This window comes from Delphinus delphis, chromosome 3, assembly GCF_949987515.2.
Source record: "Delphinus delphis chromosome 3, mDelDel1.2, whole genome shotgun sequence".
Taxonomy (NCBI): domain Eukaryota; kingdom Metazoa; phylum Chordata; class Mammalia; order Artiodactyla; family Delphinidae; genus Delphinus; species Delphinus delphis.
The window spans coordinates 145,577,095-145,595,951 of record NC_082685.1 but is presented as its reverse complement, the minus strand read 5'-3'; positions in this window follow the sequence as shown (position 1 = coordinate 145,595,951).

Genomic DNA, 18,857 nt, shown 5'->3' with positions numbered 1-18,857 from the left:
ATGCAACAAAGCAGCTTCCATAGTAAAGACACTTTTTATTCAACACCAAGACAAATAACTATAAAAATACATAGTTAGACAATGCAGAAAGCATACACACCAGAACTAAATGAGGCCTCTAGGGAAATGACTGGCCACTTTAGAAAAAAAAAATCCCTTTCTAAGAGCAAAGTTAGTCTCTTAATCTTGCTTTCACCTTCCCCACGGTGAGACCCTGAAGGCCTTTCTGTAGCTCTCATCTGTCACTGAAAATATAATGGAGAGAGGTCATCCAAAACATCTGGTGGAGAAGGGGGTCCCACTACCTATATCTGAGCATTGAATGTATATGTATGTTTTGGGGCGGGGAGGTGGAATTAAAGATGAATAGTTAATGGGTTAATAAGAACTGCTTTGTTTGCCTTCAAGAATTTACAAATGAGTCACATAATCGAAGGACTTGGTATTGCACAGAATCTTAGAGGCCATTTGATCCAACTTGTTTCAGAGATGAACAAGCGATGGCCAAGTAAGTGATCATACAGCTGGGTTGTGGCAGAGCCAGAACCAAAACCCCAATCTTCTGACCCCTTCTGACCCCTAATATTCTACCCTGGGGCCAGCCTCATGGGCACGTGACCTATAACATCTCACAGAGCCTCACACTCAGAAGGACCCCACTCTTGGTTTAATGCTCTGCTGTTCCTATTTTGAAATTCTTAGTAATTTTTGAACAAAGGGCCCTATATTTTCATTTTACAGTGGGTCCCACAAATAATGCAGCTGATTCTGACCCCACAGTTCCCCTCTCAAAGGTTGTCTCACAGAAAGAAAACTTCATACTCCAGCCAATAGAAGGAAAAATTCAAGAGATAAGGGGATTTAAAACAAAACAAAACAAAACAAAAAAACAACAGGCAAAGTTTACAAAGAGAAAATCTTCTTATGCATCCAAGAGAACATCAACCAGCATGGGACTGGAAAATGGTTTTGTGGGAAGTAATGAAGAGACAACCTCAACCAGTTTTACTAGTGCTCAACTCAAGTTCCTAGGGAATTATCAATAGCAGTGATTAAGTGGGAGGGAGGGAGGGTATATTCAACTAAGTATGTAATTCACTTGAATGTTCTCTTACCAACCAGGCCTTAATAGACCTGGTTTGTCTTCTCATTCAGGAATCACCGGAAAGATCTTATCATGTGGAACAAACCAGTCTCTAGAATGGTGGCCATCATGAGGTGTTTTACACATTGAAGTGCACACAGATTATCTGCCACTGGGGAACTGGGGGGAGTCCAATATTGGGTTTGCTTTACTAAAGAAAGATTTGGAGCCTTAAAAACACAAACTCAGCTTTAAATCCCAGTGTTATCACTCAGTGTTATTATTGGCAAGTTATGTAAACCCTCTAAGCCTCAATATCTTTATCTGTAAAATAATGACCATAAACCTATCTTGCTTAACTTGTTAGATATGTTAGCTTACAAGGATTTGCTTTTCCCAAAGTGTGTTCCACAGAAGACAAATTCTGGAGAGTAGTAAACGAGATCTGGGGATCAGACTAGTTTAGTAAACAGAGTTAAAACTAATCAAATCAATTTATTTAACATAAAACTTCTCAAAGTTTTTAATATAATAATTTTATAAGTGAATCAACAAGAGGCAGATACCATGTACAGCATTTCTCAAATTCATTTGATCAGAAAAAAACCTTTTTCGAAACTAGTGTTGCATGGGAGCACATTTTTGAGAATGCTGAATTAATTATATAGAGTAAATAATAAATGTTACTTCCATTTATGTTAGTTTCATTATATATAAAAATACAAAGATTCTTATTATTACAACACATCATACACTGAAAAAAAAAGTTTTCCTTCACTCCTTCAAACTGCTCTCCTCCTGATAACCATGTTGCTGTTTTTCTAGAACATCACCTCTGCTTCCTATTTAATCATATGCTTATTGTTCCAGTCTTCCCTGGATTTCTATTTGAGAAGAATGTACATTATCACTGTGCTCACTTGATCTAGGGTAAATAGCTATGGACAAATCCAAAACCTCAGTTCTAATACCACCTCTGCTACTAACTGTATGACTAAGTTTGGGGTGTTTTGTTTTTTTTTTTCAACTTTCCTAGACCTCTGTAAAATGAATGAAATGTAATTGTTCTAAGATAAAATAAAATTTTATAACATTCTAGAACTGGATGAGTTGACTTAGAAGACTTCAGAGACTTCTACTTTCCAGTCCAGCATATAAGGGGCTTGGAAGTCATCACTCCCATCCGCATAAGAAAAAGTTGAACAAACTGAAGATCAACAACTTTTCTTAGATCTATCAGAGAGTCAAGATCACAAAACAAATCACTTCCCCCAAATTTTGAGAGGCAGACAGGCAGAAAGAGAGAATCACGACTTACTAGAGCAGAAACCCAGGAGCAGAAGCCTCCAAGGGAATCAGAATCAGGGTAAGAAAATCTAGACTATAATTGATGAAATGGTGGAAACTCAGAGTGGACAAGTTTGAGAGTTAAAAATTCCAGGGAAGGGCAGTCTTAGGTGGGGCTCTTACTCTTTGTAAGTATTCCCTCCAGGAGCCCTAGGAGGTTCTCACAGAGATGATTAGAGAAGAATCTCCTCATGCTTCCATCACAGGGAAGGAAAAAGTAGTCATTTTGAATCCAGCACAGAGCACTCTATTCTTCTTAACAAAATAAACTATTTCACCAGAGCCTAACAGACCCAGGAGAAGAGAAATACCCAGCTCTATTTCCCTCTAGCCTTTGATGTGGAGGAAGGAAGATATACAATTGCAGCCTCTTCTAGTCTTCCTGTCTCACTTAAGTGTGTGTGTGCCTGTGTGTGTGTGTGTGTGTGTGTGTGTGTGTAGGAGAGGGGGAACATAAGAAGAACTTTTAAATCTCACAGCCCAGAGGCATAGGCTCACTAAAATTCAAAAAGAGTCATGTACCAAAATGTTCATTGCAGCTCTATTTACAATAGCCCGGAGATGGAAACAACCTAAGTGCCCATCATCGGATGAATGGATAAAGAAGATGTGGCACATATATACAATGGAATATTACTCAGCCATAAAAAGAAACGAAATTGAGCTATTTGTAATGAGGTGGATAGACCTAGAGTGTGTCATACAGAGTGAAGTAAGTCAGAAAGAAAAAGATAAATACCGTATGCTAACACATATATATGGAATTTAAGAAAAAAAAAATGTCATGAAGAACCTAGGGGTAAGGCAGGAATAAAGACGCAGACCTCCTAGAGAACGGACTTGAGGTTATGGGGAGGGGGAAGGGTGAGCTGTGACAGGGCGAGAGAGAGTCATGGACATATACACACTAACAAACGTAGTAAGGTAGATAGCTAGTGGGAAGCAGCCGCATGGCACAGGGATATTGGCTCGGTGCTTTGTGACAGCCTGGAGGGGTGGGATAGGGAGGGTGGGAGGGAGGGAGACGCAAGAGGGAAGAGATATGGGAACATATGTATATGTATAACTGATTCACTTTGTTATAAAGCAGAAACTAACACACCATTGTAAAGCAATTATACCCCAATAAAGATGTTAAAAAAAAAAAAAAAAAAACTCAGACCTAATCATAGGGCTATGGAATGCTACCCATCCCCCACATCTTAGCACCATATCAATAAGGCCTATATACTGAAGTTCCTTTTACCCAGTATATCAGGTCCAGCTTTCAACAAAAAAAGTTACAAGGCATACTAAAAGGCAAATCGTACACTTTAAGGCAAGCATCAGAACAAGACTCAGATACAGTAGGGATGTTGGAATTATCAGCACACTGAAAATTTTAAATAACTATAATTAATATAATAAGGGGTTAAGAAGATGAGAAGACAAGCCACCAACTTAGAGAAAATATTTACAAGATACATATCTGATAAAGGACTGCTATCCAAAATATATAAAGACCTCTTACACCATGACCAAGTGGGATTTATCCCTGGCTTGCAGGGTTTAACGTATGTAAATCACACTACATTAACAGAATGAAAGATAAAAACTACACGATCATCTCAATAGAAGCAGTAAAAGCATTTGATAAAATTCAACATCCATTCATAATAAAAACTCTCAATGAAACAGGTATAAAAGGAAATTTTCTCAACACAGTAAAGGCCATTTATGAAAAGCCCACAACTAACATCACAATCAATGTGGAAAAAATGAAATTTTTTACTCTAAGATCCAATACAAGGCAAGGATGCCCACTCTGGCCACTTTCACTCAACATAGTACTGGAAGTATGAGCAAGGGCAATCACACAAGAAAAAGAAATAAAGGGCACCCAAATCAGAAAGGAAGACATAAAATTATCTGTTTGCAAATGACATAATCTAATATATAGAAAACCCTATAGACTCTACCAAATAACTGCTAGAACTAATAAATGAATTCAGTAAATTATGAAAAGTTTTAAAAATAAAAATGTATTTGTATGTGCATGTGTGGGCGCGCACACACACACACACACACACACACACACACACACATGTACCACAAACACCGTAAAGGAAAAGTTGCAAAATTTGATTTTACTGGAAGGGTATAAAAACAGCCACAAGATGGGAGAGGATATTAGCAACAGAAAGCTGTTTATATTTGTAGAAACTCATCAAATAAAAAAAGACCATCCAATAGAATAAAAAAAATAAAGTCTAGAGACTTGAGCAAGAATATTACGAAAGAAGGAATCCAAATGACAAATAAGTATATGTATCAACCTAATATCTGATCTCACAAATATAAATCAAAACCAGAATGAGATACCATTGTACTCTAAACCAATTAGGAAAATTCAAAAAGTCTGAAAATACCATGTGTTGGGTGAGGAAATTGAGCAAATTTAGAAACTCTCAAATTGTGCTGCTGGGAGTACAGATTGGTACAAACCACTTTGAAAAAGCAAGTGGGCATTGTCTACTAAAATTGAATATGTGCATATCCTATGATCCAGCAGTTCTGCCCCTGAGTACATCCCCCAGAGAAACTCTTGCATATTTGCATCCAGATACATAAACAAGAATGTTCCTAGCAGTCTTCTCCTCAACAAACCAAAACTGGAATTTTGGAAACAACAGTGTCCATCAACAGTAGAATGAATGAATTCTAGTATATACCTCTAATGAAATACTACACAGCGATAAAAATGAATAAACAAAAACTATATACTACAAGATGACCAGCTCTTAAAAACAAAATATTAAGCAAAAGAAACAAAGATGACAAGATAAATATATGAATCCATTTTCATGAAGTTTAAAAATGAGCAACACTACAATTATTATTATTACTTAGCAATATATACCATTAAAGTAAACTTTTCAGGTTCTTTGGTTATAGGTAGGTATCAAAGTTGTTCATTTTCTTAAAAATTTTACACACAGGGAAAAAGATACGTAGAGGCCTATTCAAATATTTACTCTTTGTAGGTACATTTTATAGGAAAGGAGAATGCTAGGTAGTCATTTTTAGTCTAGATAGCTGAAGATGAGGGTCTGGTTAAAGGTAGCAGATTTTTGACTGACAGTCAACTGAAAACCAAATTGACTGGTGAGTAATACATTTCCAAAACAAATCTCATTAAAGTTCAGCAGAACTTTTGTTCAGGCACTCTATCAGGAATGCTAATCTTCTCCAAGAAGTTGGTTATAAAATACATCACACAAAAAGTTTCTACTCCAGAGCAGGCTTGAACAATTTTTCTTTTACAGTACATGGCGTACAGAGCTAAAAGGAAACACGAGGAAATCATTGCCATGAAATGCAGGGCAGTAACTACCTCAAGGACAAAGTGAGAGGGTGGCTCTTGGGAAGAGACACATAGGGCTTCTAGAACACTGTTCACGTTCTCTAATTACAATCACATTTGTGGCTTTATTTTATCTTATTGATTCATTAAACTGTTTTTCATTATGCTATTATTCATTAAACAGTTTTGGGTACTTTTCTATGTATGTGTTATATTTTTCAATTTGAAAGAAGGTGATAAATAAAGGGTAGATGAAAAATCTGAGGAACAGAGTGATTGATTTATATATTTCATACCCACATGAAATATATTACATGAGCACCAAACTTTATACCATAGAGCCTTAGTATAAAGCTGGTTACTCTAGTCCTCCAAAAAGCCTTCACATTCCTCCCCATCCCACAGGGACTACTTCCTCCTCTGCTCTCACAGAACTCATTGTTTAGACCTCTCACTGGCAATTAAGTGAATATGCCTCACAAGAAAAGCCTCAAAACCATTCCTGTGCTGTTGTTCAGCCTTTCACATTTGTATGCTTTGTTTTCCAGTTTATGGCTTGGCACATAGTATTCCCTTGACACACTTTTACTCATAAGAAGCAATACAGAGTGCAAGTGTGAATCTCACATCAGAACAGGTCATGTTAAAGCAATGTTCCAGTATTTATCATCATCATTTCTAAAACACTTTTCTCAAGTCCAGCTCCACGTGTTGGACATGAAGTCTCATGCCCCTCTTTCATCAGTCAGAAAACTCTCCTACTCTTTCTATAAACCCAAAGACTGGTGATGATAATGATCACTTGTTATCCAATTATGTGGCAGCTCCTCTAGGGACTCACAGGACTTGGAGGCTTAGGAATTGCTGACCAACTCCTGTGCATAAAAAAGAGAAAAAAAGAAGCAATACCTTGGGTAGTAGTCTAGTGCAGAGCAAGGACACAATTACCTTATTTGTACTGTCCTTGTGAGGGGTGGACTTAATTCTGACCATGAACTGCTTTCCTCATATGAATTTACTTTGCAGTTTCCATTCAAGGCACAAAATTCAATCCTTATTTCAACAAACATTTGTTAAGGATCTACTATGTGCATATTGCCGTGCCAAGACCTGAGGATATGACATCCCGAATTTTCTTTTTTCTCCCTGCTAAACATATTCTCATTCATTGATAGTCATTACCAAAGCAGAAATACACAATTCATTAATTAGCCCTTCCCTTTGTAACATGATGTTGCAACCAAGTCACGAAAATATAATAGTTATGATATTCAGGGTGAAGTACCAGGCCAAGACGCAAATTTTCAAAGATGGTAGTCCACCCCACACACGAAAAAATGGTTGCAAAACTCTGGAACCCCTCACTTGCAACCAGGGCATAAAAGATGGAGGAAAAATAGGGCTCAGGGAAAAAGATTTCCTGAGAGAATGCTGCACTTTCTCCTTCTTCTTTTCCTCCATGGAAGAGATATGAGAGAAGTACTAGCTCCTAAAATAAAGTCTAATGAGAGGGTTTCAAAGACATTTCCCAGGGAGAATTTCTAAAGATTTCTGCAGAGAAAACTCTTGACGTTCTTTAAGTCCACCCCTTCCAAGGACAAAGTGAATTCTTCCTTCTTCACTCCATCAGTAGAGACAGATGACAAAGAGAGCACTCAGAGTAATTCATCATTAATTTCCTTTTGTTAAGAAGGAACCCAGTGAACTGGTGTCTGACACTGGCCTGGAAACTCTAAAGAGCAAGAGATTGGTTGGTCTGCAGCTTTGGCAGTGGGAGAGAAGTTGCTACTGCATTTACTGTGTTTACTGAAGCAATGATGAAGGAGGAATTCCCATGAACTAGATATGAGACATATACTACTGAGAATCAGCAGTTCAGGTCTGGTCAAAAGGAGCTCACTGGAGAAAACTGAAGACGAACCCTCAGATTCCCAGGTAGTTTACTAATCTGCCTCCCTGCTTCTGTCCTTGTCCCCTTCAGTGTATTGCACACAGAAGTCAAATGTTTCACTAAAACATAAGTCAGATCGTGTCACTTCTCTACTCAAAACCCTCTGGTGGCTTCCCATGTCACGTGGGGTAGAAGCCCAAGCCCTCACGAGACCCATGAGGCTCTACACAATCAGACTCCATGCCGCACGCCCTTATCTCCTCCCCTCCCCTCTGCTCTCCGCAATGCAGGCACACTGGCCTCCTGTTCCTCATGCCCCCAAGGCCTCTGCGCTTGCCAGGCTCCCTGCCTCGAATACTTCAGTGCCTGGGAGTCCAAGTCACTAGAAACAGAATTTCCACAAAGGCAGAGATTTTCATCTGCTTTGTTCACTGCCATGTACTCAGGGCCTAAAACAGTTCCTGGCACGGAGTAGTTGTTCAATAAATATTTGTTGACGGACTGAATGCATTTTAATAAAATTTTTGTAAATGATAATATTTCCTAGGTTGTTGTTCCAAGGGGAGATCAAAGGGGAAGAAACTTCCTTCTCCCCAGGGTAGAAAGTTACCAAATCCACATATAAGTTTGCTGGAAGCAGTATGCTTGAGCCTATTTGTCCCTTCCTCTCTCACATGCCTGGTGTACAGATTTCAGTCAGCGATGATTATGATCTATGTTGTTCCCCTTTGTTTCCCTTTTGTTCTTGGTGTTTAATAAAGAAATCTGCAATTTCACCATTAGAACATCATAAATCAGCCTCATTACACAGCCTGCTCAGGCAGCTCTGATAGGAACCTCCTGGGCAGAGGGAGAGCTCAAACAAACCAGGAAATGTTTGTACAGATGCAAAGGCAAAAGGGGAAAAATCCTAAGGCATGAATCATGTGGGATTTTAATTTCCCTGATGCTAAATATGATAACTATCATAATTTCTAAGTAGTATTGAGAAAACATACTTTACTTTGACTCCAAAATTTTCTAGAAATGTGTTCCTACCATTAAAATTCCTGAGTCCAGAGTTCCATTGTTATAGGGGGCAAAGTTACCAGGTGACAAAGGGGTGAAGAGCAGGAAGACTACAATGTTAAAGTGGCCTTCTTATCTCCCTTTCAGCATGACCTCTCGTACAGTTTCTTTCAAGATAAGCAAGAAACCCCAAAGTTTTAAGGAAAAGGAACACAGAATATTAAAATTAGCTGAATAATATATAAACGGTATCTCAGATCCAAATAAACTGCTTAAAACACAACCACACATGCACACACATGAACACACACATGCACACACTCATAAGCACCCACACAAGCATATTCTGAGGGCCCCTCATTCCAACATGTCACAAGGGAACCACAACCTTAAACTTCGCAGACTCTCCCAAATGTCATGGTTTATTATACACAGGAGTTCCATTCATTCTACTTTGTGCCCCTCTCAACCCATTTCTTCACAATGAGGCTAGAAGAAAACTGAAATTACAAATGAATGTGCTGGAGGCTTACTCAAAGCCAGAAAAAATTCTGAAGTATAAGTACAGTAGTGGTAGTAGTAGTAGTAATAATAGTAGTAGTAGTCATGACTATCACTACTGACCATTAATGCAGATAAGTGCTTCTAATGCACTATGTCATTTGAATCCTCACATTCCCTTAGATTATGGGGCTCAGAACATTTATTTCATAAGAAACCATCGTCCAGTGAAGTTTGAAATTGTGAACTCTAACAACTTAGCAAATTATAGAAATGAAAAAAGATATAAAAGAAATGTTTTTAAAAATTCAATTACAAGGGAATTCTCTGGTGGTCCAGTGGTTAGGACTCAAATATTGTACAGTATATTAATGCATATATGTGAAATCTAGAAAAATGGTACAGATGAACCTATTCACAGGGCAGGAATAGAGATACAGACGTAGAGAACGGACATGTGGACATGGATGGGGGGTAAGGGGGGTCGGGATGAATTGGAAGGTTGGGATTGACATATATATACTACCATGTGTAAAACAGATAGCTAGTAGGAACCTGCTGTATAGTGCAGAGAGCTCAGTTCGGTGCTCTGTGATGACCTAGATGGGTGGGATGGTGGGTGGATTGGGAGGGAGGGGATATATGTATACATATAGCTGATTCACTTCACTGTACAGCAGAAACTAACACAACATTGTAAAGCAGCTATACCCCAATTTAAAAAAAAAAAGAGAATATACAAGGACCTCACTGCAAATTGTTAGCAGTAAATTAGGAAAGAGGCTACAAAGTCCCTGGACACATATTTACCTACACAGTGTAAACCATCAATACGTGTTTGATGAATGCATAAATGAGTGAATAAATAAATTAGTGAATGAACAAACAAGTCAAATAACCAGCACTCCTCTTTGTACTCTTGGTTGCCTGAGAAACACTGACTCTTGCTCTTGAATAAGTTCTCTTGCTGGATCTCAGTCTCTCTTCAAATGCAGCAAACTCTCCAGTGTTTTTGTGGATATTAACACTCTAGAGGGACTTCCCTGGTGGTCCAGTGGGTAAGACTTCATGTTCCTAATGCAGGGGGCCAGGGTTCGAACCCTGGTCAGGGAACTAGATCCCGCATGCATGATACAACTAAGAAGTCCACATGCCACAACTAAGAAGTCTGCATGCTGCAACTAAGAAGGCTGCAGGCCGCAACTAAGAGCCCACATGCCACAACTGAGTCCACATGCCACAACTAAAGATCCCACATGCTACAATGAAGATCCTGCATGCCACAACTAAGACGTGGCGCAGCCTAAATAAATAAATATTTTTAAAAAATACTCTAGAGTCCTCTGATATTCAGAAATAGCCAGATTCTACCCCTTCCATTCTATTCCCACCGCCACCATCCTCATTCAGTTTCAAATCCATATCACAAAATCATCTGCTTTCACACTACACTCCAGTACATCTTCCACACTGTCCCAGATTAAGCTGCCTTTTATACCACTTTGTTTATATCATTTGCCTTCTCAAATGGTCTATATTGCCTACACAAATCACAGCTCTACTCTGACATTCAAGGCTTTCAACAACCTGACACCTACCCACATTTCCTCCTCTATCCCCTTCCACTTCTCAACATATACTTTAGATGCAGCTATTTTTGACAGTACATAATTTCCCAAAACCTACTACACTTTCTCTCTGTTCATGTCTTTATTCATGCCATTCCTTTTATCCGTAAATGTCTCCACTCAGCTCCAACTATGAAAATTCTACCCATTCTTCATATTCTAGTTCTGATTTTCCTCCTTCAATATGCATTCCATGCCTGACTTAGTTGGAGAGATCCCTCCATCTTGTCATCCCCGAAGAAAGTCTCTGAGATCAAAGAACACAGTCTTTTTGCATAATTGCAGGGGCAAATATTATTCAGTGCAGTGTTTCACTAACTGTGCTCCAAAGAACAATGTCTCATGATTCTTAAAAAAAAACATAACCAAAACCAAACCAAACCAAAACAAACAAGAAGAGTAAAGGCCCTGGTCAAATAGTGTTAGAAAACCCTACACACTCTACCCTTCTCTTGGAGATTCCTAGTGCATATGAGCATATCAAAGGCTCTGAGAATCCTAAGGTGAAGAAATGTGATTAACTTGGTTTAACCCACTATTTCCAAAATATATTTCATCAAATTTTCCAGTTTTCACATATTAATAAATCTTTCTTGGAAAGCTAGTTCTCTACGGAACACAGTCTAGGAAACACTGATCTAATACGACTCCCTCAAGGGAAGAGATGATGAAATTGAGCTCTAGAGAAGTGAAGTAACTGAATAAAAGACCATGAGCTAATTTGTAGAAGAGCCACTAGTACACCCAGTCTCTTGTCTTCCAAACCAATGCTCCTTCACTATATCACTATGATCAAATTACATTACAGTACAGAATTATAGAATTTTTATATTTTATACCTTGCCAAACTTCTTAGACATTGAAATCCAGTAATTTGCCTTGGGAAGACTATATCAGAGTCACAAAATAAAGCCTTTTTTTTAGCCCAGTAAAGAAGCTCGATATACACACAAAAAGAAATTAATCAGGGAAGCTAATATCTGTATAGTCCCCAAGGATTAGAATTCACATTACCAAACTGAATTTACAGGAATCCAAAATTCTGTGATACTCTATGGACAAGGTGGTTAAGAAACATTAAAAGATACTCACAAAATAAAATAAAAAATAAAAATCTACCATTAAAAAAGAAAGGCAAATTCAGTATCATACTACTCAAGTAGGCACAAATATTAAATAAATAAATGAGGAAATCCTTCCCAGAGCTCACTGTACAGTATTCGTTCCCTTATCACAAAAACAAAAGCAAAAGCATATTCTTGTCTAGTGAGAACTCAGCTGGAATTATCACTTATGGCAGATACTGTTGATTGCCTATTCAATGGCTTCCCCTCCCATTTTGTTTTCCCTTCCTGATATGTTCAGAAAAGGTGAGCTCCTCCCCCATTTTCAAAAGATGAACCATGACTGGTCCATGCCAATCTTGATTAGTCTTACTGCATTTGCCAGTGGATTTAAAAGTGGGAATATGACCAATATATATGGAAAGTATATTGGGGATTCTGGAGATTTTTACCCCCAGTAAGAGACAGGGGGTGGGTTAGGGCCACGTTTTATACCTTCCCATGTTCCTATAACTGTATGCAGTTATAATGAGGAAGTGATGTCTGGAATCATTGAAACCATCTTGATACCGTAAAGAATAAGCCTAAGAACAAAAACTAATACATTAAGGCTGGCAGAACAGTAGGTTCTCAGAACAGGAAGCTGCTCTCCCCTCACACAGTACTCCCTGTTTTCTCTCTTCTCTCTCCTTTTATTCCTCTAGGCCATGCACTCTAAATCAACCTCTCTTTGGCTTCTCTCTGTTTCTGCCTTCACTTCCAGAAACCAGTAGTCCTCTACAAGTCCACACTGTCACCTCAGTGCAAACATTTAAACACTTAAGATCATACATTTGCTATACATAGCAACCTGCACCACTCTTCAACCTCCCAGGCTGGATTTCTCTCTCCTTCCCACACATCAGCACCTTTTAGAAAGCATATTTTAATGAAAACAACAAAGACAGATTCACAGTTTTACCCAAGGCCACCCTGCCTCCGTAACACTCCTTGGTGATAGACTATCCTAGAACTCTTTGTATCCACTGCAGTATTTAGCAGTAAATTTATTAGTGCTCAATAACTACTTTCTGATCAATTTACCAAAAAAAAACGTAGGCCCAATTAATTTATTTCAAGAAAAATTAAAAGTTCAGGAAAAAACATTTGATTAATTGAAAGGAACTGCTTGAGTAAAATGACATGGAAATAAGTTCTATGGATCCAAGACTATTTCAACAGTGATTTCAGAACTGACATGTTGAAAATATGAGGACCTTAATTACAATATCTCATATTTGTATAGTGTTTTATGACTTACAAACAGCCTTGTGTCTATTACCACATCTGAGCGTTCCTCACGTGATAAATTACTTTTAGGTATAACAAGTTTGTACAACGATATTGGTAAACAATTTGAAAGACAGCATATGATCAGAGGTCACTCACAAACATATTTCAATTATAAGTTGATTTTAAGCTTAAAAAAAAAAAAAAAGAAAAAGAAACTTTCCAGAATAGAACCCAGTGTATTAGTCAGGCCGGATCTGGGACACTATGTTTATTTCTGAACATTATACTGTAAAAAAAGGACACTGTCAAAACAATGTATCTAGACAAAGGCAACCAAGATGACGTCTGGAAATTATCTCAAATGTAGAATGAGAGAACTGGGAGTGTTTAGCCTATAAAAGAAAAAATTTTAAGAATGAAATCATAGACATCTTTAAATTCAAAGTTTGTTAAGTGAAAAGGTGACAAGATCCTTTCTATCGTGCTTCTGATGGCAGAACTAGTGCCAATGAGAAGTTAAAATGACAAAGTGATCAACATAAAAACATAGAGGATTTTCTAATACCCATCTCTACCACTGTTCTCCAGCCTTGCAGGCTGTTCAACACAAAGCAGAAATTTTCTTAAATCCAAAGTTGTTTAAAATAGCCTGGACTACTTTGAATTAGAAATATCTAAAGAGTTTCTGGTGCCCTTCCTCAGGAATTCTATGAAAGGGATTCCTATATTGGCAAGGTGAACCAGATAATCTCTAGAAACCTTTCCAGTATGAACACTCAATGATTCCATACCCTGAGAGCAGCCCAACACACAACTGTCAAGTCCCACTCAATGTATTCATGTAATCAATCTTTTTTTAAGGGCTTCCCTGGTAGTGCAGTGGTTAAGAATCCACCTGCCAATGCAGGAGAGACATGGGTTCGAGCCCTGGTCCAGGAAGATCCCACATGCCACGGAGCAACCCAGCCCATGCGCCACAACTACTGAGCTTGCGCTCTAGAGCCCGCGAGCCACAACTACTGAGCCCACATACCACAACTACTGAAGCCCGTGCGCCTAGAGCCCATGCTCTGCAATGAGAAGACACAGCAATAAGCCCGCACACCACAACGAAGAGTAGCCCCCGCTCGCCGCAACTAGAGAAAATCCTGCGTGCAGCAACAAAGATCCAATGCAGCCAAAAATAAATAAATAAAATTTTTTAAAAATCTTTTTAAAAAAATTTTTATTGGAGTGTAGTTGCTTTACAATCTTGTGTTAGTTTCTGCTGTACAGCAAGGTGAATCAGTTACATATACATATATCCACTCTTTTTTATATTTCCTTCCCATTTAGGTCACTGCAATGCACTAATTCTCCAAAAAAGACATACAGATTCCCAAAAAACACATGAAAAGATGCTCAACGTCACTAATTATTAGAAAAATGTAAATCAAAACTACAATGAGGTATCACCTCACACCAGTCAGAATGGCCATCATCACAAAATCTACAAACAATAAATGCTGAAGAGGGTGTGGTGAAAAGGGAACCCTCTTGCACTGTTGGTGGGAATTTAAATTGATACAGCCACTATGGAGAACAGTATGGAGGTTCCTTAAAAGACTAAAAACAGAACCACCATATGACCCAGCAATCCCACTCCTGGGCATATATCCAGAGAAAACCCATAATTCGAAAGGATGCAGGCATCCCAATGTTCATTGCAGCACTATTTACAATAGCCAGGACATGGAAGCAACCTAAGTGTCCATCGACAGATGAATGGATAAAGAAGATGTGGTATATATATACAATGGAATATTATTCAGCCATAAAAAGGAATGAAATAATGCCATTTGCAGAGACATGGATGGACCTAGAATTTATTCAGGTAATCAATCTTATCTTATCTAAGATTAAATCTTTATTCAGGTAATCAATCTTATCTTATCTAAGATTAAATCTTATCTAAGATTAAATATATAATTTGCAAAAAATATGGGTAGACAAAATCTAACCTATAATGGTTGGCACTGAGCATCCCCAACACGTAGAATAATACCAGGCACAGAGCAGGAACTCACAAACATGTGTGATTTAATGAATGATATAACTATCTAAATGTTAGGTAATTCTGACAGGTCTCTAACCTTTTTCACACACCCTGGCTCTTTGAGGTTGTTGTCAGCAACAGCCCTCTAAGGTAGGCTAGGCAGGTTGCTATGCCCCCTTCACACACCTTATTTTATTGCCCTCTCCCAAGAATGCTCTTCAATTAACATTATGACTTTATGTTTCACTAAAGGTTGTTAAAAGAAAAAGTTACCACAACAACATCTTATGTAAAACCATGACTGACACCATCACTGTCCCTCATGCCCCTCACGTCAGAAACAAGATAAATTCCTCCTGCAATTAATACCAAGAAAATGCTTGCCTTGCCGTACAAGGCATACAAATTTGTCTGCTCTCCCTTTCCTTCCTTCCTTCCTTCCTCCCTGCCTCCCTTTTTCCCTCCTTCCCTCTCTCCCTTCCTTTCCTTTTTTTCCTAAACAAAATAATGGAGATTCTGTAAACAAACATGGTTCCTTTTTATCCTCAGAAGTTTCCAGGAAGTTCAGTCAACCTTGTGATTCTAACTTTGACATCCCAGATTCCTAACATATATCTCTCCAACATTACAACAAATAAAAACTTAGAAAAAAAATTTAAACAATGGACTCTGGCTTGAAAAAAAATTACTTGGAATCTTGATACATAAAACAAGATAAAATATAACTTGAGAAAGGAGCTCAGAGCCCTACCAACTAAGCCTCCCTCAAAAATCCCCCACCTCCAGTGGCCCTAGATTCCTTAGGGTTCCAGTGACTGTCATTTGATCATCATTTGAAAACTACTGCTCTACAGTATTTTTAAAAATTATTTTAGCTACCTTGTTTTGTGCATTTTTATTATAAACCATAAGAAAATGTCTTAGCATTAGGCACATAAAAACTGTGTGCATTTCCATATATGCTTACCTATGAGAAGATCAAAACATTAGATATTAACAATAGATAGCAAGGAGGTGGAGCCAAGATTATAACCCCAAACTGACTTTAGACTCAAGCAGTACTTAGGCTGGAATCTCAGCTTCTCACTGTTTAAGGTTGAAAATGTTACTTAACCTCTCTCAGCTACAATTTACACACCTGTTAAAGCAGTTACAATATCTACCTTACAACACCGCTTTGAGGATTAAATGAAGTGTATAAATAACACTATACAGTATTTGACTCATAATACTTTTTATTATCTTCATTACTTTTTGACTCCTGCCACTCTAGTCTGATCAATATGTAATGTCAATAGGAAATTTAAATTAAAAAAAAAAAAAGGAGACACTAAGTCTGGAACCAGGAAACCACAGGGACAACTGACAGCACTGAAAAGCAAGTGCAGGATGAGACTGGCCAAGAGAAGTAGTTGGCCCAGTAGTCATCAGTGCTGTTGAGAGAAATGTGTAATTGTCAAACTTTGCTAACAAAAGAAACTAGGTCATCATAAAAGGCCAGAAATGAGTCAAAGACTGAAATTAAAAAAAATAATAATTAAAGATTCTGTCACTAAACCAACCATCAAATCCAATAGGTAAGGAGGGCTTCCCCGGTGGTGCAGTGGTTGAGAGTCTGCCTGCCGATGCAGGGGACACGGGTTCGTGCCCCAGTCCGGGAAGATCCCACATGCCGCGGAGGGGCTGGGCCCATGAGCCATGGCTGCTGAGCCTGTGCGTCCGGAGCCTGTGCTCCGCAACGGGAGAGGCCACAACAGTGAGAGGTCCGCGTACAGCAAAAAAAAAAAAAAAAAAAAAAAAAAAAACAATAGGTAAGGGAAAGTTTTGGCTTTCTTGAGCCATGTCCCAGCCATGTTACTTTCAAGGAAACGCATTAAATTGCCTGTATATGAAGAATTACAACTTCAGCAGAGCCATCAGGAAAAGCACGGAAGAGCATTTATTGGCCTAGCCCAGCAAGACTGTCCTACAGCTCCTCTGTCAGACCCCTCCAACAGGAAATCTTTTAAAGCAATGCTTTAGCTCTACCACTGACATCTCCCTATAAACTAATGTGATGTTTGGCATGGAAGGTTGTTTATTTAGGTGTGTGAAGGTTCTGGCTGTTAACTTGGTGAGAAAAGTTATTTCTCTACCTCCCTACAGAGACCGTTCTAGTACTTCTTAGACAGAGTGAACACCCATTACACACAAAAGAGGAGCTGGACAAGGCTTCTGCAAAACTGAGTAGATGAACTTGTGTCTGACACTTCCTTCCCACCTCTTCTGGCTGTGAGCCCTATTCCCTACTCCAAGCTGTCCTACTGCTAAATCCAGGTATCTACCCTGGGCTCTTGTTGCCAGGATTTTGTTATCATTTAATTATCAACTGACACCCTTTCTCTCTTTGTCCTATCCTTTCAAGCAGGTTACAGTTGATAAGTGTTCCCAGGAACACTTAAATTTTAATTGTTACTTAGGAATGTTAAAAAGTCTTTAGAATTTAAAGGAATAAAACCGAACTGACAGAATTTGAGGTTCCATAATGGGTCTGAGGGTGATGTTTACAGGCTCACACAAGTTAATCAATCACCCCATTAAAGTGACCATCTACAATGCCTACACTCAAGGCTGACCTGGGAAGAGACAGTCATTTCCCTAGAAACATCTAAGAGAAGAAGATTATAATACAAATATAAATAGACATAAAACCTATCTATACTATATGTATATTATCTATCTATACCATATACATATATATAGGAAATACTATATGCATATATATAGGAAATACTATATGCATATATATAGGAAATACTATATATATGTAAATATATGGTATACTTAGTACAGTATATAGTATATTTACATATATAGTACATATACACATATATAGCATAGGTAACACAAATATTGATATAACATGCACATAAAGCATATACACATATATAGTATACACTATACTATACTATATGTATACTATATGCGTATATATGATAATGCGTGTGTGTGTGTGTGTGTGTGTGTGTATATATATATTTCATGCACACCTAAACCTTGTAAGTTTCTGAAATGTATTTAGGGAATTCATCCTGTAGGTCATACACATTTTGCAAATGTTACCATAATTAATCTTGGCTGGCTGCAGAGTCATTCTGCATCATTAATTAAGGATGTTTCTGCACTAACAGTTCATTTCCAAGAGTATTCCAGAATAGTGTAGCTAGGCAACAAGGTGACTGCCAGACAGCAGGCTCTCAAATTCCCATGAATATGGTTCATAAGGCTGAGCTGCGAGAAACAGCAAGTCACAAACTCCATGCCTCCCACCCTTTTCTCTATCCTGAAGAGTATAGGATACCCCACAAGGCACAGACACAGGCCAAATACCCAGGGATGATTTCAACACTGACAACAAGTTCAAATCATTTAAATCCAGCAAAGTAGATGCCTTGGTGTGCAGAGACGTGGGATGATATGGAGAGTTGGGAGGAATGGAAGCAAAGGCAGAATATGAAGAGGAAGGTCTGTTAAGCACTGGGAAGACCGGAGGGGGGAGAAATGGAATTCAAACTCTTCATGTGTAATTATCACAAGAAGGTGACAGTGAGTATTTTTTAACAGACTTAAAGTGGAGACTCAGGCCAAAACACCTGTGGGATCGAAAGGGAATAAAAGGCTTTATGATTGCCAACATCTCCATTC